The following is a 25,937-nucleotide window of genomic DNA, read 5'->3' as shown; positions in this document are numbered from 1 at the left end:
TCATTAATTCAAATATTTTAATCGTGTTTTTTATTGTAGCCATGCAAAAAAAAAGAAAAAATCATCTTTCTGTGAATGTGTGTTATACTTTATCAGTTTCTTTAATAACATTTGCAATGTCTTTTTTCCAATTAGTTAATCTTCTGCAGTTACATGTAATCTCCATGCTGTATTGTGTCAAAAACAGATAAAATGAATTCCTAAATAAGATTAATTAAAATCTCTGGAAGCCTGTGTTACATATTAATATGTAAAAAAGTCATAATTCCTAACAAATAGTGTTTTGACCTGCAAAAAAATAGAATATAATGGATTACTATTAGATTAATTACATACTTAGCTGTTCTATCACACCATTCTGTCCGCAGATTTCAAAGGACATGAACAGCACTTTCTTTATTTGCAGATGGAAAAACTGAACCACGGACACTAAAAGCTTCCCAGCAGGTTAAACTGAACGTTCACTACTTCTTTTTCTGAGGTTTCCCACGTTGACCTGCAGTGACTTATGGTGGTAGGGTGATTTTGTTTATCTCATGGAATGCCAGCTACAAAGTTATGAGTATAAATCACTTAAAAATGAAGGGTGTAATTATGCCCATGAATTCCACTCCACCAACTCAGCTCTCATACATACATTTAAGCACAAACTGAAACGTGAGCAGACCTAGACCTTTATGAACAGCATTTTATTTTATTCAGAGGGCTAGAAAAATATCCATGTGCTTCTGAGATGCTATGTAAGTTCTTGGAACAGATTTTAATGGTGGATTGATTCTCTGCTTGAGATGAAATTTGGTCTGTACAGTGCTCATCCTTAGATTAACACCCTTACCATTAATATATGTTACCATGAAATAAGTATCAGTTTATAGGCCAGTTCGTTCCCCGTTATTTAAAATTTTCATGTTTCATGAAGTTAAGTGTGGAAACTAGAAGACATTTAAATTCAGTTTCATTATTATCAAATCAAAAGTCATAAGGACATAACGGTATTATATCTGTATTTATATCTCCAAAGATGAATTTAATGGAATTCATTAGTGAAATTCATATTTTTAAGTACCAACATCTCTTTCTGTTGTATCATTTTGATTTTATAAACCATTTTGCATTCATTAGTTTTAATACCTGGCATTACATAGAGTTGTATTTAAGACATGTTAAAGAATTGTAGTAGAAACTCAGTGTCGCATATCTTTAGGAATAATTTCCATGGTTTTAAGCCTTCTTGGATGTGAAAATTGTCCTTATGAAGCGTTTTCTTCCTTCATAAATAATTAGTAGTCATCATAAAAACAAGTGATTTTCCAAAGTCCAGATAAACATGAAGAATATTGTCCTTCTAAAGCTGAATTACCAGCTTTCAGAGAACTTAATAGGATTTTTCATCACACACATTCAAGGACAGTATTTGGTCCTTGGTGAGGATAAGGATGCACTGTAAGTTCTGCCAGTGTAATATACATCTAACCTGCAGTATCCCAGATATTTCAGATGTGTTTGTCTCAGCCATAGCCTTTCAATTGTGTCAAATTTTATGGTGGTTTTGCAAAGGGGATAATACTTCCACAAGAAATTCCTCTATGATGAGAAATAGATCTGAAATAGCTGATGACTCACCTTTTCATAGCTGTGCTTTTTTTCATTTTTTTTTTTCCTTAATCTGTGTTAAAATCAATTACATTCTCTGTAACATTACCACTACAAAACAGAGAAGTCTTTGTACAATAGAAAGGAGACAGTTTTTATTTCTGCAAATGGTCCAAAGCTCATACTTTAAAAAAATGCAGTTAAATGAGAGAAGGGATCTGGTGACAAACAACATAAAGAAGGATGAGGAACTCAGTATTTTTGCTTCAGTTTTCACCATCAATTTGTCTTTATACATCTCTGTAATGTCTGAGCCTCAGGGCAGGAGCTGGGGGAATTAAGTCCAACCCATCACAGGAGAAGACCAGACCTGAGGCCGCCTGAGGAATCTGAACATAGACAAGTCTATGACACCTGATGATATTATCCCAGGGTCCTGAAGGAACTGGCAGATACGGTTGCTAAACCACTGTCTATCTTATCTGAAAAATCGAAAATGGTAAAAATGTGAACACTGACAGCCTTTTGGTAGTTGGGGAGCTGCAGGGATACCTGCTGTGAGATGAAGCTAGAAGCTTCCATCTGTGTCTGATAGATCAATGCCATCCAACCCCAAGATGGACCCACCATTGGCCCAGGCTTAGCCAAGTGGTGGTACAATCAAGAGGTTGTAGCACCTCTCTGCACATCAGATGTAGACAGGAGTGAGAGTATGTGAGAACAACAACTCTGCAGGTACCAAGGTCAGGGAAGAAGGAGAAGATGCTCCAGGTGCTGGAGTAGAGATTCTTCTGCAGTTCATGGTCAAGACCACACTGAAGCAGACTTGCATCCCTTGATGAAGCAGATATTGACCTGCAGCACATGGAGGACCACATACTGGAGCAGGTGGGTGCCCAAATGAGGCTGTGACTCTGAGGCAAACCTGGCCTGAAACAGGCTCCTGGCAGGCCCTGTGAACCCACATAGAGGAACACCAGAGCACATTTTCTGGCAGAACTTGTGAATGGAGCAGTCTGTTCCTGGAGTGGAGAAGAGAAGGCTTTTAGAAGACCTTATTGTGGCTTTTCAATACTTAAAGGAAGGTTACAAGATGGAGAGAAACTTTTTACCCAAGCCTGTAGTGGTAAAACAAGGGGTAATGGTTTTAAACCGGAAGATGGTAGATTTAGATGAGATATAAGGAAGAAATTCTTAATTATAAGGATGGTGAGGAAATGCAACATTTTGCCCAGAGAAGCTGTGTTTGCCCTACCCCTGTAAATGTTTAGGTTAGGTTGGATGATGGTTTAAGCAACCTAGTGAAAAAGGGGAAAGACTAGGCAAGGCGAGGAGACAGAGATGGCTGAACACCTACCAGTCGATAGGAAATAGTGAATTAATTCCTTGTTTTGTTTTGCTTGCATGCATGGCTTTTGCTTTATCTATTAATGTTTTTATCTCAACCCACAAGTTTACTTGTGTTACTCTTCTGATTTTCTTCCCCATTCCACGCTGGGGGTGTGAGGAAGCAGCTGTGTGAGTTACTGGCTGGGGTTAAACGACAAGACTGTGAATAGAGTGCATAAAAACCGGTTCTATTTTATTTTAATGGAGGACATTAGCATTGTATTTATTGCATTAGAGTGCTTCTGAAAACACAGCTAGAGTGTGTTCATGACTGCAGGGTATGTCTTCTGTTGCTTCTTTAAATGAAAGTGATACACCAATTTGTAGGTGATTCAAAACTCTGCAGCAGAAGATTTCAGTACTGCATGCAGACATTTTTGGTTAACTTTAGTCTGTGTCATCATAATAACTTGACGTACTGCAAAGCAAAACACATCTCACCAGAGCCCTAATGTTCTTAAGCCACAGGCACTTTTTCAGATGACAGATTCGCTCTTCACGGCCGCAACAGCTGAGCAAATCTTTAGCTATGTAGCCTCCTATTTCATTTTGCATATAGTAAAGAAATGCAGACATTTTATTGTAGAGATTTTTGAGTTTTAACATAACTAAACCTTAATTAGCTTTCTTGCATGAGAAGTAGCACACTGTTCATTCCACCAGCTATTTCAGGCAAACAACACCCTTAGGTTTCCAGCCACTTGCTCAATAGGCTTCTTTTGTCTAATAAACCTGAATTCATGTTCTATATTTGGTATTGAACATAAGACCAGAAAAAAAAAATATTTGAGTCTTGAGGAGAGAAGGAAGATGGAACACTGCATCCAAAAAAGCACAGCTGAAATGAAACACAAGTCAAATCACTGAAGCCTTTTGAAGAGAAAAGTGTGGTATAGTCCCCAAAGATGTTAGGGGAAAAAACCTTTTATTTTTAAATACTCCAGAAATATACACATCTGGAGCCTGTGTTAATGGTTTTCTCTGTATTACAGTGTTGCTTTATATGACAGGGTAATCCTGCTGTTTCTACTGCTGCACAGAGAAAGAGACTAACAACAGATTTTTGTCTCGAAACAGCATATGAACTGCTTCTCCCCTGTCATACACTTGCCTCAGGACAAAGACAAAGATTGCTGCCAAAACTCTTGCTTTAAACACAGTCCCTTGGAATGCTGCATTATCAATATCTGTTCTGCACTCCAGAATGTCCCTGGAGTATTGTAGTTCTCTTGAACACACACCATTGGGGGGGTACAAATTTTTCTATTTGCTCTGTTATATAGTTTCTTAGAAAGCCTTTACTGCTGTGCTACTTGATTTTTTTTTCAGTGGAGCCCAGCTTTAACAGTCAATTGTTTCATGGAAGTTAAGAGTTTAGTCCATTGTACCATGTACTCTGAAAGCAAGGTATTTCCTGTGTCAGTTCCTCATGAGATGATGAACATTTGCCTTGCCTTGCCTTGCCTTGCCTTCCCTTTCCTCTTCCCTTTCCCTTTCCCTTTTCCTTTCCTCTTCCCTTTCCCTTTCCTTTTCTTTCCCTTTCCCTTTCCTCTCTTTTATCATTGAGAGCACTGGAAGATAAGTCAAATTCCTAATTTTCCCTAGTGAAGTTCCACAGAAGAGTTTTGTTTTCAATTTAAGCTGTAAATTTTTTACAAAACCAGAGAAGTGCCACTAGTATTTGAGGCAGAAAGCGTTGTTTGCCAGGAGCTTTGGTTTCCATGAGAATTAGTTTGTGTGAGAACTTGGACCAAGCAGAAAAACACAGTATTGTCTGAAAAAGTAGTTTGTACCCTTCTAAATATTCTCTGAAGAGTCAGGTTTGCATCATGCTGCTGGAAACCTAACTTGCCTTGATGTTCATGAAGCTGAAGAGAATATAGATCTTGGTGATGTCAGTTACTTTTGCAGCCAGGGAGGTTCCCTGCAGCAATCTTGCCAGTCACATTATCAATCTGCTTAGAAGTTTTAGTCTAGACAGAACACAAAAAATTCTAGTATGGCATACTAATGATCCTTGCCTTTTTAAAAAAAAAAATAAATAAAGAAAATAGTTACTAATTTTTCTTATCAATGGAGCACTACAAAACATTTAATAAAATGTTCATTTACTTGCTAAAAAATAAAGGGATACCGTCTGTCCAGTCAAATGAGGACTTTGGAGGTTGTTTTATAATAATGCTTCTCACCTGTCAGTTGGGTTTCAGTAAGCCCAATACAAACAAATCACAGGACACAGAGCAATAAACCCTTCTGAATGTGTACTCGTGTTAGAGGTAATGGTGAACAGGGATCCCCAAGAACAAGTGGTAAAGCTGAACAACTGCATACACAGCACTGAAAATTTTCTTAGCGAGTCTGTCCTATGGAAAGGTTGAGATCACATTCTGTGATTCATAGCCTTACGGTAACTCCTCTTAAAAGTCTTGAAAGAACCAAAGAAGAGATTCTTCTGAATTTTAGTTTCAGGAACCTCTTTAATAAGGTGTCACTGAGACCTTCAAAGTAGTCTGAAGTTTTGCAGAAATTAACTTTACGGAGCTGTACTTTCTGGGCTGTGTCCTGTGGAATCACAGTGCAGCATTAAACTGAATCATGACCTTAGACTGTGACTGATGTGGAAATATTTGATTAGTATTTGGGCATCAGGCAGCAATGTTCATTTGATACTAAAGCCTGGTTAAGTCAAAAAGGAAGGTTTTTGGCACTCTACGGTGAGGAAATGATGTTTTCACAGAGAGTATGTACTATTTCTTCAGAGCTGCAGGTATCAATGGTGCTTTCACAAGCAGGAAAAGTAGTTCCCAATTCTGTATTAGGAGTAATAAGAATATGAATAGATAATTAAGGAGAATTAAGAGTAAGGAGGAGAAATCATTAAATCAGCTATTCTGCAATGACAGTTTATTATTTTGTTGTATCATTTATTAATATCATGTTGTCAGCAGTGAGGGCACATGTGTTTGTTATTAGTTTCTAAATTAATTTATTGTTTTATTTGCTTAATAAAGTAAGAGAGTGTAAAAGTGCAGTGGAGAGGAGGCATAAGAATTAACTGAAAGTTACTTTTACAAAAGGATATTAAAATACCAAGTAACCAAATCTCAGAATGGGATAGAAAAGACCTGTTGAGACCATCTACTCTAAGTCACTACTGAGTAGAATAATCTAGAGTAGGTTACCTAGGGTATTTTAAGTGCTTTAGAAAGAAACACAGAGATACTGTGGTAGTAGTTTACTCCATGTCATATTGCTTCTGTAGAGAATAGGTGATTTCTGCCTTTTCTGGTGTCACTCACAGAGAGTAACAACCTGCCTTTTTTGCCTGAGGCAGCACACAAGCTGCTTCTCTCAGTCACATATTAGCACCCCGGAGAAAGGCAGAGAGATGGCAAAACTGTTGCTTTAAATGCTGTGCCTTCAGACACCTCAGTGTCTGTGTCTCTGCACTCCAGGACACCCAGGCTGCATGACTAATCCTGACGTTGCATGACATAAAAAGGACATAAAATAAGGCAAGTTACTAATAGCATAAAATGGTGCATGCTATGGTAACAGAAGATAGAGCACAACCATGAACACTGTAATTGGAATGTAAGTAATTTTGAAAGTGAAACAGAAGTGAAGTTAATGAAAAATTTCTTAGAATAATGCAAATATCTAGAGAGAGAGATCGAACAGTCAGAAAGGTCATGGTGGCAGAGACATAGTGCATGGATTTTTTGTGTTTGATACAAGTGCTAAAGATGGAATTAACCAAACAGCAATGACAGGAATGATTTCTGCAATGGCTGAGATATGAATAGACTTATACTTGTAGGAGTTTTTTCAATGAAAGCAGTGAATACTGGGGAGGTCACAAAGGATGAGATAGGTAGATTCAATGAATTAATATAGTCTTGGATAGAAGAGAGGAAATGAAAGTGATGTTGAAAGCCTGCACACCTTCCATGAGAATGAAAGTATTAGAGGTCAGGGAGTGAAATGGAAGATAGAGAATAGATGCCATTACTTTTTCATTGTTTGATTGTTTGTTTTTAAATTGTTTTATTTTAGGTAATTTTAATTTGAGGAGACAAACAAATCAGTCACCAATATCCAAAACTTTCAGATCAGCAGACAGGGTGACTGGCTTTGGAGAGTTTGATTATTAGAATGGGTGAAATTATTTAAATAATTGAAAATAAGAGAGGTGAATGCATCAAACGAAAGGAGACTGTTTTGGTACAGTTACCATCAAAGTATGTACACATCACCCTGTGGTTTAAGATCACTTGTCATTTCTATGTCTTCAGTATTAAAAAAAATACCATTGTGACCTCTCCTTTGATGCAGTAATTATTTACAATCCATTTTTTAGCAGTTCTGTCCCATCATTCAAAAGCCTCAAAAAGAAAAGAATAGCTTAGAAAACAAAGTGGGTATGAATAGATATTAGTGGCTTCAGGAAGAAGGGGCTTTGGCAGTGAAGACATAGATCACACAGATTCATGAGATCTAAGAGAGAAAGAGCTTTAAAAGAAGGAGAAAACAACAATTTTTTCAGTAAAAGCTTCAGACAAGTCTAACAAAATTTAGAGAAGTTCATATATCTTGCACCAAAAAAACATCATAATTCTGAGAACAAATTGCCTAAAAGATAGAAACCAAAGATAGGAACCAGTATTCTGTACAAGGACTGTACAATTTCTGACTGTTGTGGAACAAAATAATTCAAATTATTTAATTTGTACTAATAATCTGTACGAATATGACTGTGATGAGTTCAAGTAAACCTAGCAGAGCAAAGGAAGAGTTTTTGAAAACTAAACTTCCTTTTTCATGAGTACAAGCTAGCATACTTTAGAAAGTATATTTTGAACACCAGCTGTAATTTAACTGTAGAACTCAGGGCAGATAGAAGAAAAAAAAGTATGATTTTAGTAGAGATCAACTTAGAAAAACTAATGTTTTCATATACATAAAAAACATAAAAAATAATGCTAGAGATAAATAGTGATATTTTACAAGTCAACAGTACAGCTTCATCTGAATGTTCAATGTCTTTTTATCACTCTGCCTATGAATTATATAAAAACCGAAGCAGAGAAAAGTAACAAAAAGGATAAGCACAAAGAGAGTCCATGGAAAGGGCATTGAAAAGATAAGTAGCAAGTGGTGTGACAAAGGCACAGAAAAAACATGTTTCTATTAATATCTTCTCAGGTAATAACAAGATTTCTGCTAAAATGAAATTATTTTTTTATGCCCATGTTTCTATAAGATGAGAAATTTTTCTTCTCTTAAACCAAGGGGTTAGAAAGGCTTTTCATCAATGTAGGTTATGACATTATTTTGGATTTTCTTAAAACTTTTTCTGAGGCAGCTGACACAGGCCTCCACCAGAGACAAGTTCCAGAATACTGGGAGCCAGAAAGATACTACAGGAAAAACAAAAATATGGTTTTAATTCTATTTTCACTTTTGCTCAGGTTTATTATAGTATAATTTAATAAACCTACTTGATACAATTTTTCCAGCCCATTAGGCTTTCATAGATTTCTAGTCTGTGTCACTTTATTGAATGTCCTTTAAATTATTCTTAATTTTCAGATTCTGTTATTTTCCTACTTTTTGATATCTGTATTTCTTGGATCTTTCTGTGCATTCCTTTCAGAATATTCAAAACTTCCAATACAGCTTGAAAAATGGAGATACTTCCTTATAGAAATCCCTGTATACTTTTCCTTCTTTATGTATTCTAATTTTTTGCATAGTGACCCTTCATGAATAACAATACCTCAATAGGCGACAAGGAGAGCAAGGCATAATAGGAGAAAAACAGAAAGGAAAGAGATAGAGGAAGAAAGGGGAAAAAAAGGAAAGAGGATGGGACAGAGAGGTATTCTAGAAGAAATATGAATTTTTATTTTAATCTGGTAGGGGTTTAAGAAGCCCTGAATTATGCTTTCTTTCTATAATAAATGGTACCAAACTGCAACTTCAATTATTTTTACACAGTGCTGCTATTAACTACTCTCTTTGTCTCTTTTTAAATGGTAGATTTCATTATATTAGAAAATAGTCCTTATTTAATTTTATCTTCCAGTGATTCCACTCTGAGACCCATTTGACAATTCTAATATCATTGTGTATATGAGATGCCTCAGCATTCCTTCTAGGAAGGAAGTCTCAGCTTCCTTACTAGAAGTTACCAAAATAGTCTTTCTAGATGGAAACCTACGATGTTGTATATTGTTATGTTCCCAGTTTTCCATTTCTTTGTACAAATTTATTAGAATGTCAGCTGCCAAACAGCATTAGCCCTCTTAATTAGGTTTATGCTTTCGTTATAAAGTAATTTTTTTTAATTTCTAAAATGACAAATCTTTCCTGTTTCCTTCCTAAAGTTTTTTCTTGCTCTAAGAAATATCAGGTATTTCAAAGATGGTGACAAACAGATTTTCTGGCATAACTTAGAGTATGGTGGAGATAAACTGAATAGCAGTAAAGATTCAGTAGTAAAGACAAGTGGAGTATTTCATAGTTCTCATTCATGCTTTTCTGTGCAAATACAACACTTGGAATGGGACTGCAGTAATCAGAACACACAGAGTTATACTCTTGATGTCACCTCTTATTGAGAAAGTAAATGCTAAAAAGGGTAATGTGTTTGTGTTGATAAAATAATCTCACAGTTTCAATATTATGGAACTTATTAACTGTAATAAAATTATCTGTGACAGGTAACATTAGGAGTTTAAATATTTCTTTCTATAGTTTATTTAGCATAGTTTATACCTTTTAATAAAGGTATCAGTAGTTACACAGGTGAAAATACATGTCATTGGATCATTGTTTTCTGAATTAACAAATCAATAGCTAGTGAGAAAGTCCAATGAGGTCAGTGCAGTGATTTCCAGAGAGCATCACAAAAACTATTTGGTACAAAACTGTTAGAGCAAGGGATTAGACAGCTGGAGGTGTTTTGCTACTGTTGGGTTTTAGTTGTTGGGTTTGGGTTTTTTTGTTTGTTTGTTTGTTTTGTTCTGTTTGTTTGTTTTTTTTCAAAACAATCTCAGTGCCAAAAAACAACCTCAGACAATAATTTATCAGTATTCATCAGAGTATCCTTAAATTTAGTATTTGAGTGTTGTAGAAGGTTCTTTTTGAAATCATCTTCAGTGTTATTCACACTGTATTTCAGAATTGGAAAACTTGGAAGAAAAAAAAAATTAAAATATGCAAAATACTGTCTATTAGACCATGATTTTTTGATTAAAATATTCAGACACCTCCTTTTTTTTGTTTACATTTTAAGACTTCTACTTTACAGGACTTCTTCAGTTTTTACTGGTTGTGCCATCAGTACACACATTCATTCAGATCTTGCACATGCCTAAAGAATACTGAACTGGGAAAAAAGGGATTTAGTATTTTATTTACATAAGGATTGTCTGTTACTCTGAAGAAGTCAAACTGCTTAAGCCCTACTTCGGGAAATAAACAGCAGTCTCTTTACTGATATCTGAAACACAACAGAATTCAGCTGGCTCTACTATATAAAAGAAAACTGAAATATTTCTAGTCACCAAGTGGTTTCAGCTTGATGTCTCAGTTTTCCTTTTTTTCCCCCTTGCATTCTGGAATAACCAAAATCCATAGATAAATATCAGTGCTCTTCAAAACAAATTTGCAGATTAGCTTTGATTTGTGATGTTGATTGACACCAGATGAGCTGGCCCCTTATAATTCTTCAGTTTTGTCTCACCACTCTGGTCAATAAAGCTATTATGCAAAAAGGGCAAGATGCCACTCTTATTTGTTATATATGCTCCTAGCACTTCCCCCTGTGTCATATTTGTCCACCTCACTGTCAAAACATCTTTTTACTGTTAGCAGTAACACTAAGGGAATGTCAGCCAGATTCCATTGTCTCACATTTTAGCACCAATATTGCCAGATTTTAGTGGCCATGAGAGTGTGAGTCATAGAAGGTTTTAATTTTTTTCAAAAGTGTTTAATAAAAGATTTAATCAGTTTAATCAATGGTGTTTTGAAGTAATGGAGAGAGATTAATTGGAAGATTCCTCTACGCAATTGTAAAAATCTTTCAAACTTCAGTCCATCTGGCCTGATCCAAAGTCCATTGGAGGCCATTTGAAAAGACATTTGGAGTTCTGTGTTCTGGGTTAATTTTTTCCCTTCCGTATAATGATTGATTACATGTCAATAGATTTGAGCATCTTCTCTAGCAATGTGGATCTTTCAAGAGTCTTGGGATAGCAGGTCTGGGAAAATGATTCAGGATCCAATACTGTGCATGGATTTTTTTCAGAAGATATTTCAAGAAAAATAAGAATGAATGAGAGAAGCTTTAAAATGTGTGCCCCCATTAGTGTCTCAAGAAGTGCACTTTTTCTTTTCATTGAAAGGAATTTCACTCAGAAGGCTGATCTGAAAGCTGTAAGATGAAACTCTTTCTTTCTAGTCTGTCATGTGACTTTCTGAGTCCTGATGTAGACCATAGGAGTATTGGGTCATGAAGACAATGTATGGCAAACCCTCTCACCAACTGCCTTGAACCATGCTAGCCACCTATTGCAGGTATACTTATCAACACTAAAATTAGGAGTATATTTAGGGGTATTGTAAGTGCTTACAGAGGAAGATTCACATCAGCAGTCTTAAGTTATAACCTCTGTGGAAACACAATAAACAAAGTTAGATGGGAGCATTCTCATTTTTAAGCACTAACTCCTCTCATCTCTTCTCTCCACTCTGACCTAATTCAGCTTCCTTGCACTGCAGAAGATAACTGCAATGTGCTCTTGAACACTGTTTTTTCTTTCATTAGTATAATAATTACACTTAATTTTCCCTTATCCCAGTAGCTGCTGAAATGAAATAAAAATAACTATGTGTTCACAAGTTAGACTCCTAAAAAACCATCTTTGGTCAGCCAACATGTTAAAGGAGACCTCCGTAGTCTTGTTAACACAAATAGATCAAAATCATAACTCTAATACTTTGAAGTCATAATATTGTTCCATAGGAATTTTTAGCAATTCTTGTGAACCACCTGTGTTTCACAGTATGTTAGAAGTTCAACATTAAATGTGTGACAGTGTTGATTTCCAATAATTTTCCTCTTCTGCTCAGTACTCTCTAGTTGTCTTGCTATAACCTATCATACACACATAAAATTTCCTACTGCATGACCTCCAGCATATTACCACAGTGCCCTGCTCTCCTGATTCTCTTACATTGTTCTCTCCTGACACATTTTTCTTCAATTTCAACTACTTTAGAATTAAATATATTAAATGTAGGATTTCAGTTTTCATGAGAACAACAACAGAATAAAAAAAATGCATTCCTTGTGTACCACTGTAAAAAAGCCAGCATGGACAAAAGCCCCTAGCAGTACCCTTTTTCAACTGCCACTACCAAATTCCTTCTAGAAATGTGGCATCTTAAATGTCACAACATTGACAATGAAAGCTCTGCAAAAGATCAGCACAAATGCATCTAGGTTGAAAGAAATGGTCATGGGCTGCAACATGAAGCCTGGCAACAGACGGATTAATACAGAAATCTGTCATTGCATTTGTTACCTGTCATTAAGTGGACATGGATGCTACTCCTCCCCAAATGTTAATGGTGTGATTTTAGTCTTACCAGTCAGTTCCTGTCTCTTTCCCAAACTCAGCTTCATCTTCTTCTGGAATAAATCCCTAAAATTAACATGGGAAATTGCTGCTTATAATCTTTTCTTTAGTGTGAAGCCAGGTATCTATCCTTCCATCCTTCTCTATAGCTGGGGAAGTCTGGACTTAAGTTGTTCCAAAAATCTGAGCAGACTTTTGAATATTTACCAACCTTTACTGTGCTCCCAGGTACACTTAGTGTAAAAAAAGGGACATAAAGCCATGTATCTACTAACTGATAATTAGTTTTATTAACACAGGCTAAAACTATGCTGAGTGTTAATCATAGTGTTCAGTATTCATAAACTGAGTTGAATGTAGTTAATCTGGATTTGACACTATTTAATGCTTGCAAATATTTTTGGCATGGCTTTTTCAACCTTTTGAGGCCTCCTTCACAGTGACAATTGGTTCTAAAAGCATGTGATGTTTTCTTACAAAGGTCATCTAATCATAGATGATAACAAATTTGCAGTCACAAAAGTTCAAATTTTTCGGTTTAGAAATGTTTGCTAAAAGAACATGTTGCTAAAAGAAATGTTGCTAAAAGAACATATTGTAGCCTCTATTTTCTGTTGCCTCCTAATCAAACTTTGAACTTTTCAAGCGTGTATGTCTTAGTTTAGCATAAAACCTTGTGCTCAAGACAGAAGCAATTGTTTGAAAATGATAAAAAGTGCTTGTATAAATCCAGCAAATGTTTGATTTTCAGACCTTTGGCAATATCAACAAATCTCACAGTCTTCATAGAGACATAGCTCTGTAAATTTCAGAAATTCCTCTTCCAGTGTAAACTCAATTCTGCTCACCTACCTCACACAGGTAATCCAGCTGTATAAAGATCTTTTGCATGCACAGTGGACTTACACCTAATTTTTCTACAACAAAGCACAGCAAGTGCTATAATTTTAACACTGAGGCTATTATTTTTTTGACAATCACTTTTCCACACTTTTTTTGTTGTTGTTGATTTTTAATATGCTGTTCTTTTATGAACAAAATATTTCAGTGAAAGCCTGTCCTGTTCATAGCCATATGCTACAACTCCATGACCGAACTCATCCTTGGGTGCTGAAGAAGCAAGAACAGAGAGTAAATGAACAGTCTTTGAAGAAATATTTGGCCATAATGTCTGCACTTACTCATTTTGCAAATTCATCAACCAACCTTACCATATAAATTCATGCTTGCTGCCAGCTCTGTTGTTGTTTTCATGAATACCACAATAACACATTTGTAAGAAGCCCAGAAAAAAACAACAACAAAACAAACAGGTCAAGCAATGACTTACAAATAACAAGACAAAAGCTTTTGACACATTCTTGTAGCAATACTTAGTGCTTTTTTTTTTTCTTCATATTATATTAAGAATCTTATGGTAAGAGTACAGTTGATCCTGACATGGCCAGCTGAGTTACTGTCACACAAATAAAAGAGACATGCATTTAAAAAGAGAGTTGATGAAAAAGATAAAAGCTCTTCCATATTTCTAAGTTAAATAAACTCTGATACATAGACATATTAAATGAAACCCTATAAACAACTTAGAGCAAACTGAGAGAATAAAAGTTTCTTTACTTATCGATAAATGTATTTCAAAATAAACACCTAAAGCAACCAATGCATTTATAAAGAGCATAGGGATGATGCTCAGTGTCTTTGTTTATTCATTCAATTTAAGTTGCTGTCCAGCAGTTGCTCACATTAAATCAGAGGAACATTTTCTTTCTGAGTATGAAAAACAGCAGGGAAAGACTTATCACATAAGCACAAAATTACTGAGATATTTTTTATTGCCAGTGTGAAATGTAATATATTTTTTTCATTTAGTATTGCTAGTCAAAAAAGCTACTCACATTTTGCCTTAGTTCAACACAATTCCCCCTGCCACTGACTTTGCTTCACCTGAGAATCCCTTTTCTCTGATGACTGCTTTTGAAAACAATTGAATGCATTCTATGGACCTTACTTTCCTTTCTTCTTTTTCTTTTTTGCTTTGCAACACAGTATCATGTAAATTATGCTATCTTAGTAACATGTAAATTTCAAAATATGTTTACAGATTAAAGCTAAAAATGTAATCCACAAAATAAGAATCCCAGTACTCAAAGATCCAGGAATATTTATCATATATTTATTGTAAGCTCAAGCATGTTGAAAAAATAGAATGCATTCTGTCGGCCTTACTTATTGATATTTTAGTGCCCGAGGTTAATAATAGTGCTTTAATATCTGTTTTGAAATGTGAATAGTACAATGAAGTAAGAATTTTTTTAATTTAAAAAAAAAAATGGGGTTTTGTATTTAGGATTGTATTCTCATGAAATTAATTAACACTACTCATAGTCATCTGCATTCATTCTGAGATGTATGGGACGGCTTAAAATATGGAGAAAAGACAGAGAAGTAATTTCACAATCTTCTCCAGATACTGATCTGTTTATAAACATTTTAGAATAGAAATCAAATGTGTGAAAGGTAATTATAACTTGGGTGGAAAAAATCTGCTGCCACAAAGAAGATAGAAGACAGCTAAACCATGGTTTGAAGGAGGTCCAGAGGTTCTCATCTCTGTCTCGGGAAACAAGAGGAACCAGAACTGAGCTGCTGGTGGTTGTTAGAAACTGATCCAGTGCTTTTGGGCAGTGTATTCAGTTAACAGAGAAATAAATATTGCATATATAACTGAGACCTGAACTGGTCAGGAAATGCAACTTAAACTTCTACATAGAATAGACCCCTTCACCCCTTCACCTCCCAGACCACATGTGGTCTATATCAAAACGGGTCATTTCAGTAACTACAGGAGGATAAATTAAAGACTTGGTAGCTCATAAAATAATTCTCCACTTAGAGCTTCATTCTTTTATGTATATTTTCTAAAAAATGTATGTATATTAGTCTAAAATAGAGTAGTTTTTTACTCTCTTAAAAAAATTTAGAATAAGATTTTTAAAGTTTTTACATGTGAAAAAATTTGCAGCTGAGTTACAAACTGTTGAAATCATTGAAACGAAAGCTACAAAATGATAATCAAATTCTAAGTTTAGTCTATGCTATTTAATAATAGTTTATTAGTAGGGAAAAGGACATCTAGAGTGCAAATATTTGCATTTTTTAGGATCACTAGGAGACATTATGCATGCATAAGACAGCAGGAATATTGATTTCAAAATTGCATAGATTTGCTTTAGATGTATTTCATTATATGTTTAGTTTGCAGCTAGAGGCAGCCTTTCTGTAATCATTGATAGTGCAAAACAGCATAGAAGAGTCTTTTTCCATCAACAATTCATTCAAGAATTATTTCAAATGAAAATTAAGTTATTTAAAATTTAGGTCCTTATTCATCCTTGTCCAAATAGTTGTACCTCACAGGAGCTATAGTTCAAACGATACCTGTAGGTATTATCTTCTAAGGAGTAATTTCCAGTATTGTTTGTAATGATCACTGTAATTCTATCAGGATTCCTTCTGTATTTTGTCTTTAAGAAACAAAACCTTTGAAAAAAAGAAGCATAAAAGGATTATGTTATTAAGTGTGAGTATGCTGGGGGAAATTACTTAATATTGTGTTTAAATTCTCCTTTTACTGAAAATTTCTGATTTAAATAAATGATTTTTTTCTTTCGCAGTGTTACTAAGCAACTGAACCCTATAGCTTGTTGATCAGCAAAAGGGCCATAGCCTGTCAGAAATACTTCTTCACTTAAGATAAACAAAAAATTGTGAAACAATGAAATGAAATGAAATGAAATGAAATGAAATGAAAAAGCTGATGAGACTTTACACATTTCTGTATTACAGCACTAATACAAGGAGTGTAAAAGTTAGCTTGGGAAGTTTTAATCAAATAGACTAGTTATGTTTTTTGGGATTTAGTGGAGAAAAATTAGAGAAAAACTAAAGAATATTATTTTGTCTATTATTAATTTACAAAGATAACATAAAATATACCATTACAGATTTAGCATTATATTTTCACACTTAGGGCCAACATGCAAATTCATACCGATGATTATTGATCTATTGATTTTGGTGGGGTCAACAGTGCAAGTGCTGTAAAATTTTATAACACCCAGACTAAGCAAAAGTGGCATGTCTTGAATCCTCAGATTAATAAAGAGAAATGAGACTGAACCAACAATTGCAAGATTGTTCATATGCTGGCTTCAGCATACAGACTGTTTCAATTAGGAAAACTGGGATTTGGGGTGCCTGAAAGAAGAGAGGATAGAAAACAAAGGTTGCAAAATGAAGTTATGCTCTCAGAAGGGAGGAAGGTGGAAAGTAAAAGTCTTTCTTGAGGAAAGATGCTGGAAGTTGAGGACAATCCTGGACACCAGGGACATGGATGGAGACAGATGCCAGTGGGCAGCCAGGGACTTGGGTCAGGGATGCCCAAAACTGGTAGGTACAAAGAGTGGCACAGTGGGAAGCAGCATTACATTCTTCCTGACCTCCAAAGGAGGACATTGAACAGACTCCCAATCTTCATAGACTTCAGGCACTGCTGAATGCCAGAATAATTTGTGTAGAAACCACATGCAGCCTACTGCATTTTAATTATGCTACCAAGTTGACTGCCTTGGTGCCCCTGTAGTGGAATATCTTTCATATATTGTAGACTGTCATTCTGAAGTATTTGTCTTTCCTGTAAATGTAGTCAAACTCGATTGAAGAATGTCTCTTTTTATGTCATAGTATATTATGGAACATAGTTTATCCCATCTGAGTCTGCAGTTTAAGGGTAAATGCAAAGAGGAGATAACCCACTATCATACCCACAGCAGAACATTTCCTCTACGTCTCCATGATAGGATTTAAATTCCGTTAATTTACTTTTGTGTAAGCTTTGCCCTTCATTTCATATTCTTTGTGGTATGAATTATTACTGACATTTAAGAACCCCGTTTTATAGCTGTGATCAAAATGGAATGCAGGTAAATAAAAAGTGACATTATACATAACACAATATAGAAGGCTATAAAAAAATGCAAATTGTAGTAGCTCACCCATGCTCATATTTAAGGCCATTGAAAGTATTAGAACATCCTGTGAAATGAGAACTAATGCCTACTTGCTTGTGGTAAGAAAGAACAGGAAAGAGAAAATAATTAAGTTATAAATCTTTGTCTGATCCTGTATAGTGGTCTCTGATCTTGATTGTGTTACCCTCCTTTAAGTTAGTATCTAGCCATGTATTAATAGAAATTCTGGAAAAAAAAAACCCCAATAACTTTATGACAGGAAGGAATTTATCATATAAAATATGTAAAAGTTACTCCTTAAATATTGTGTCAGCCCAAATCCATATAAAATGCAAGAGAACTTGTGGTGTATATGAATTTTCTTGGTCTTTCATATCTTACTAAAGCACAACACAAAATCTTAGAGGCTTAGCTGGGATACTTAATGCAAAGCCTAACACTGGAATAGCCTAATACTGGAAACTAATACAAGCCTGACTGGAAATCATCTTGATTTAAAACTGAATAGGGATTTTAGAAGTCCTGTGAATGAAGATGCTTTTCTAAGGTTCATACCAGGGTTAGCTCTTAGTTGGGTTTTGAGTTTGAAAACTTCATTGCTAACCAGAGCTCTGCATACACCATTCTAATGAGAAGGTTGCCAGGGAGATTGCAATATATCCATCACTAGGTATTTTTAAGAACCACTTAGACAAATCTATTCCTCATCAAGTAACTGCAGCTGGGACTGCCTTCAAGACTAGAATATTTCCACTCCTTGACTCTTTATTTTGCTATGATTTCACGGTCATTTTTATATGATTTTTATATTAATTCTCACAAAGTGTAGTGCGAAAATGAGAGAATGTTTGCCTGCAGGGAAAACTGTCACATACAGAGATCAAATGATTTAAAGGTCAAGCTACTACTGAATCTGAGGTGCAACTCTAGGAAATTAGTTTTGTGCCCAGTCTGCTAGACAACAGTCCACCTAAGAAATCCCAAATAAGGAAGGCAGCAGATTTTTGTGCCATTTGTTGTGATTCTGCAGTCACTGGAGCATCACTGAAAAATGAAAGCATCACTTCCATTAGGTTTAGACATATCCCACTGGGATCTGTTTGACCTGTAGTCTTTTTTCTACTTTTCCGCTTATATTTATTGATTCCATTGATAAAGGCATCTGTTTTATGTGGAGTTCTCATTTGTTCTTGTGGAACACTGCTTAGCAGCTGTTAAGGTTCAGACAAGTGGTGGCAGTATAAGAATTAAACTAACAGAGAATACTATTTTAACTACCAGCCTGAAAGAAGCAGTATCAATGAATCTTACTTTTAGAAAATTAGGGAGTTATTTTTGAGTGTTTTGACTCTGATGGCCATGTGGATTATTCTTCATACTGAAAAGAAGTCTTGAAACTCTAAAATAATTTTGACATATATAGTGAGAGTTCCTTATGTAGATTTTTTTCTTCCATCTTTATTTTTTTTTTCAATTAAAAACTCTTTCCTGACAAATATGTAGCTCACTGAAAATCAACACACATCTTCATTTCAATGTTAATGTATCCAAGAAATATTGATTTTTGTTTACATGTTAATTTAAATTCCACTTCATGAATAAAGGCAGGACATAAACCTTCACTGAGATGATAAAGTTTTGAGGAAACAAGTTCTAGAGCATTTACAGAACAACTGATAAAAACACCCGCTGAAATTACAAAGTGTTCAAGCTTTGCTTAAGATCAGATACTTCTGCTTGTCTAACAGTGTCTTTGCATTTATATGGTTGAATATAGTTAAGAAATTTTGTATATGAAGTCATGTTACTTAAAGTACTATGTGCAGTAGCAAGTGAAATGTCTGTTAAATTGTTTTCATTTTACTGTGCTGCTGCAACTCAGTACTTGAATCAGAAGCTTTTCTGCTAATGTGCTTGCTGAAGGAACAGAAGTTTTTGTCTGCCATCAGTCAAAACCGTTAGAAACTGCTGCTCTGCCAAACAATTACATTGTTTAAGATGCAGAAAAACACCAAGTGCTGCATAGCAGTCTGCTTTTTGCAGTGTGAAAATACTAAAGAAAAATTTCAGTAAAAAGTATTGCATCCTTCTTTATGCTACTTCACTGAAGAGATTACAAAGCTTAAGTTTCTTCAATGACTTGTGTAATCTAAACCTCTCAGTTTTCATATAATCAAGAAAGACAGACAGAGAAATAAAGCAGTTTGACAATTTCCTAGCTCCAAGCAGGTGCAGATTTACTACACCTGCCAGCTGACCCTCGTTTTGTGTGTCAAACACTGTATTGAATTTGAGGACAGAAGTACTGGCAGCAATCTGAATTACATTTGACTTAGCTGCTTCTGGTTATCCTCTTACTTTCCACTGCTTTGTGGTCTTTACTGTTGTTGAGACTGTCAAGATGATGTAGAAAAGGAAGGGTAATTTTTCAAATATTAATGACCATTTCAAACAGATGGAAGATTCACTTATGACTGGAAGAAAAGTGCTCAAAATCTTTTTTTCTTTAAGGCATAGGAATGAAATCTTTAGGCAGCATTTAGTATTTCTAGGAAATTTCATAAAGGCCCAAATTCAACCAGTTTTGTCTTAGTGCAGTAATGTTTGCTCACTGTAGCTGCACAGACTTAAAATACCGGAAAATAAACAGTATTTTGTGTGAAAATAAAAGGTATATATACCTCCAAAAGCTATAGAAAGGCATTGCAGTGTGTCACATTAACTTTGGATCTTCTTGCTTCCTGCATCAGCTGTCCCCTTTAGTGGTAATATGGGGGAGAGACAGAGATTCTCAGCTTCTACTCAGCTTTGAACTCAGCAGGAATTATAAACCAGAAGTCACTGCCTCTGATATATTTGCTGCCACTCAGCTCTATACTCCATCTCTCCTCTCTGCTTTTCCCACTCAAGTCTTTATGATTCTATTAGCTCTTTTATTGCCTTTAGGTCTTAAGCAAATAATGTATGTATTGCAGACTCAAACCTATGCAATCAGATTCCCCAGAAAAGCGTAAATGCCAGGTTGTTAGCTTGTGATAAATACAAGTATGAATACCTTTGCAAGGTCTTAGACTTTAGGTAAATATATTATTTTTGTTTCCATTATCCAGCTATAAAAGTTCCATGAAAAGAATAGATTTTTTGTAATTTTTAAGCAGAAAAATGTCACTTCCATCTTAGGAAGACTCTAAGGCTACACACTGTTGAAGGCTTAAATGCAATACTAAGAATATCATTGTATGCTGGCTATATACAGACTTTCAAGCTAAATACCACTGGTGATTAGGACTCAGTTACTAGAGTAGGTGGATGAGTGTGGTCTTTATTATTACAAACTGCAGTGAGGGAAAACACACATAGGTTTAAGAATTTGAAATTACAGATAGAAAAATTACTATTACAGAAACCCTCACACATCCCCCAAAAGAGGTAAAATACACAGTATTGTTATGGATTTCTAAGATGTCAGGCATAATATTAATTACTGGGAAAGTTGTAGCACATTTCCCTCCTACTACTACCTGCAGAAAGTGTTTTCTTGATCTATATGATAATTTCCCAAAGATTCTATTTAACCTGTTAGTATTTCTTACCTTCTGTTACTCTGGAGGCCTTACAAGTGTAATAGGAACAGTAGAAAACAAAAAGAAATATTAAAGTTACATTGGAAAAGAGGAGGGTGAAAAAAGAAAATGTCATCCCAGCTGAATAGCCAAGGTAATTGTGTACTGACAAGGTCTTTTGAGCAGTGGAAGAAAAGATAATGTATTCAGCTTTGGTTTGAGGTTGTCAGTTTGAGAACACTGAGAAAGATCTCGAGAATCTGAGTACAGAAGAGTGTCCAGCTCCTACCTGCTTCTGAACAAGTCTCACTTTCCAAAAAATCTGAGTGGCCATATATCTGTCTTGATCCTTTATCTGGTGACCAGATATTTACAAGTTGTTTGCTGACTGACCAGAGGAAGAAATTGTATGTGATTTGTATCCCATGCAAGAATCTTACAGAGCAAATGTAAAATTGTCCCTACATACACAGAACCTCAGGGCAATAGCAGAAATGGAACTAGTACATACCTGACTTTTGAGGCCCCAGACACGTATTTTATATATCCTTACACCTTCTGTGAACAGATTAATTTTCAGAATTTTCTTCTACCACCTTTTGATATCCCATAATAATTGTTGCAACCTCTAGTAGGCTATTAATATTTTCTAATAAGTTAAAAAAACAAAAATTAAAAATATAGATGGCATGTTGAAAACTACTTCAATAATAAGGTCGAGTTTCATGACTGACCACATCCTGGGGATAAAGATAAACACAAAAAGATATCCTGAGGACTCAGACCATATGGTTAACAGCAGGTAGCCACTGAGTGAAGTCCACACACCTCACCTGGATATGAGAACTTAATAAACAAAGTAGAGGTGGAGGGAAGAAATAGGAAGGGAAGAAACAGGTCCCTATGAACAGCACTCAGACAAATTGCACAAAGTCACCGAGCAAAACCTTCTTATATCAGTCTGTTGATGCACATAATAAGAGGTTCCTTAAACAGTATTCTTACATGAAGCTATATGGCTATGTGTAGGGTAAATAGCAGTGAAACATTTGTATAAGTTATTCTAAGAACTTATATTAGTTAACTAAGGGTAATATTCCTCTTCTTTCCTGAAGAAATCTTTGGTCTTACAGAACTCATACAGAAGATAAGTAGACACAGTTCAGAATCCTCAGTGTAAGAAGAGATGATGCTGAAGACTGGTCTTGGAGGGCTTTAACTACAAAAAATAATATGAGCTCTTACTAATATCAGTCCTGTGTGTTCATGCAGGAAGAGTTACTATTGCTGTGCAGCCTTTGAGTTAGACAGATAAATTAAAACCCTCAAATGTTCAGCAACATTTTCCATCATAGACAATCTGAGAGATAATTTTTTTACAGGTTTTAATATCAATATAATGACAGGTTTTGTTTATTCAGTAGCATCTTATAAGGAGACATAATTTGAATTACACAATGGAGCTCAGGATTATCTCCAAAGGAGGCACAACACATTCCTATGTAATATACTTTTGCAATGTAACTATTTCTTATTTCCCTGACCACCAGACTTAAACTTACTGATGTGTGATTTCTGATGTTAAATGATGACTACAAGCATGGTGGTGTGTTCCTATGTGGGTGTGGTTCCACATAAGTGGACTTATCTCTGAAATACTGAAAAAGGGGGAAAGTATGGCAAATATATTCTATATATTATTCAATAAATAAGTGCAGTTTCCACACTGATAGCATTCCCTCTGTCAGCGTGAATTATTGTGTTGTGAAACTTGTGACAGGATAATATTCCTTATGTAGTACAACAGCTTCATGCAGTAAAACATTGCTTTTTCACATTATTGATCTCTATTGTAATAGAATTTAGGTTTTATATGTTCTTCCTTTTACAAAACAATGCATGTGGCTGTTCTACAGTGGACAGAACAGATCAGTTGTTTATATTAGATGTTAAATTATTTTTAGTAAGACAGATGTCTTTTCACTTCTAAATTCTGATCATATGAAACCCTTAAGTCAAAAGGACTGAGTGTAATTTGAAAGTGTACTTAAATTTAGCTGCCATCTATTACCATGCCCAGTGATCTTGGCAGCAAAAAACATTGAAGAAAGCATAAAAATCTAAAATGTCTCTTTATCTTTGAAGCCAATAACATGTGTATATTTTACTTTGTTCTATAATGTAAACTGCAGCCTTACTGAACACCAAGAAATTAGAAATACGGGAAAACCTGAAAAAGAACAGCAATGTTTTATGACTATTTCTTTTTGTGGTCTTCTTTGTGGCAGGTGAGAGTTTTCAGCAGCTGCAAGCACTCTGTAATCACAATGGTCACTAATTTAGAATGTTTTAAATCAAGTGAAAACACATGAAAACAAATATGATGAAACATAAGGAACCTGCTTTATATTTTAACCTCTTTTGCTTGACAAACAAGCAACAAGAGTTGTCTCGGAAAAAAGTGGCAGTGTCTATAAGTAAGTCTATAAAAACTTGGTTTTGCCTTTTATTAAAAAAGGGAAAAACAGTCTCCCTTTTACTTTTCTTACCTTTAAAAAGTGCAGCCTCTTAAACAAAACCACCAATTTAAAACACAACAGATGTATTTATCTACAACATGGTGTTGAAAACATTTGGTGAGCACTGATCACTATGTTGAACTTGGGTGCTTGAACTACTTTGGAGTGGATTGTACAAAAAGATCTCTAAATATTTTGGGAGTTTTTTTGGTTGGTTTATTTTTTTCAATTCTTCTTTCTTTCTAGTTGTTGTTTTTTTGTTGTTCTTAGTTTTGTTTTGTTTTTTCCAGTCTCAGCCTGCATCCCTTATTATATTTAGCAAGTTATAGATATTTTTTTCCTATTATAAATAATACCAATAAAAATTTTTTGTACCTCTTACGAATTATTTTAAAGGTTTTTGTTTTCTGCATTTAGCTTCCTGAATCTGTTCTTAATACCTTACTGAATGTTGTTGGCAAGTATTAGTCAGTGAGATTAACTGCAGTGTGTAGGGGTTTTTTTAGTGTCTGCAAATAGCTGTGAGTAATCCTCATTTAGGCATGGTTCCAATTCATATGTAGTTCTGGAACTGAAGAATAGAATTAGAATGAAAATAAGAATATTTGAGACTTTATGTAAATAGAAATTAAAAATTAACATCATTATGTAAACTTCTTATTTTTATCCATATTTTAATTGTTCATCTGAAGGAATGCAGTCAATAAGAGTTCACAGAAGTTAGTAAACTAAGTCAGAAAATATCCTATGGGTTTAACTTTGCATCACTTATATATATGTGTCCATAATTCACATATATATGTAAGCTATTTCCTATTTTTTTTAACTGAAGTAATGATAGAACACTTTTTCAATATCAGTGATATAAAACACAGCTTCTTAAATTACCTCAGTGGTGTCAGCAATAATTATTATCTTTGCATGCTATGCCTGGTGGAATAGACTTAAAGATTAATCATGGTAATACAAATAACTAAGAGAATAAAACGTTATAGATTATTGTTAAACTGGCCCATTCTTTCTTTAGGATTTTGATAATCTGGACTTGTATCACTACAACTCTTTACTTCTTCATACAGTATTAATTATTGCTATCCTATGGATCTGAAACATACTGAAGTCATTAAAAAAAATCCAAAATGATCTCTCCACTGATCTCTTCTCCACTGAGTTTGGTTATGGCCTAAGCAAAGCCAAAAGCTATTACATTTTCATTATTTCCATTATTTGGGATGTAAATTTTTCAACAATAAACTAAAAGATTTTAAGTAGATGGGCAAATGATCCCAAACTTTGCTCTCACATTTAAGCAAGACCTTTATTTAATCAAGACTCAAAATCTTGATTCTTTCTGTTACAGAAAGCATTTGTTATGATGTCATTTTTCAGTTTCTTATCCTGAGAAAAGGAACTTAGACACCTTTTGCCAGCCTGATTCAGCACTTATGTAATACTGTATGGGAATCTGAGCCTGAGCAATGAATGGCAGGCAGCAGGGCAGTGAGACTGTGTGAGGAGTCATCTTTGCTGACTTCCACTTTGTGCAGTCCTTTACTATTGTGCAGAATGGATACAGATTGCTGCCAAAGGGGATTTTTCCTGTGATGTTCCTGTGAAGTGCCCAAGGTAAAAGTGACTGCATCAGGAGACAGGGAATGTTGCTAAGTGACCATCTAGAACATTTGATGGAGTATTGTGTGGAGATGTGGAAGTCAAACTGTGCATGCACTGCTGTTCTTCAAGCTTTACTGTTCACAGTTTGTTACTTGACTCTGTATTGAATGGTTCAAGCCAAACCTTAGAATTCCTGAGATGTGTTGATTCAGCAAGAGTCAGCCTACCACTTGGAGGAAATCTTTACCAGTTAATTAGAAGTGTTTAAACAGGGATCACTTGCAGCATGTTTTATGCTGTATGAGATTGCCTCTGTGCATATATACTTTGAAATCACTGTGTTCTAGTTAATTGGATTATGAAGCTCTGCTAGAATAGATTTGGAAATATATATGAATCTGGTTTTATATAGAATTTAACAGTTTTAGACAGTTTCATACAAAGTAAGCAAATAATAAAAATGATCTCCCATGCCCTTTCTCTTTTCTTGATTGAGATGAAGTCTTGAGATTTTAAGCAAAAATGGGAAGAAAGAAAAATGTTCTTTCATCTCCACACTCCAAAACAGCAAACCCTGGT

This window comes from Calypte anna, chromosome 5A (genome assembly GCF_003957555.1).
Source record: "Calypte anna isolate BGI_N300 chromosome 5A, bCalAnn1_v1.p, whole genome shotgun sequence".
In the NCBI taxonomy this organism is placed as follows: domain Eukaryota; kingdom Metazoa; phylum Chordata; class Aves; order Apodiformes; family Trochilidae; genus Calypte; species Calypte anna.
Note: the sequence above shows the minus strand (reverse complement) of the source record.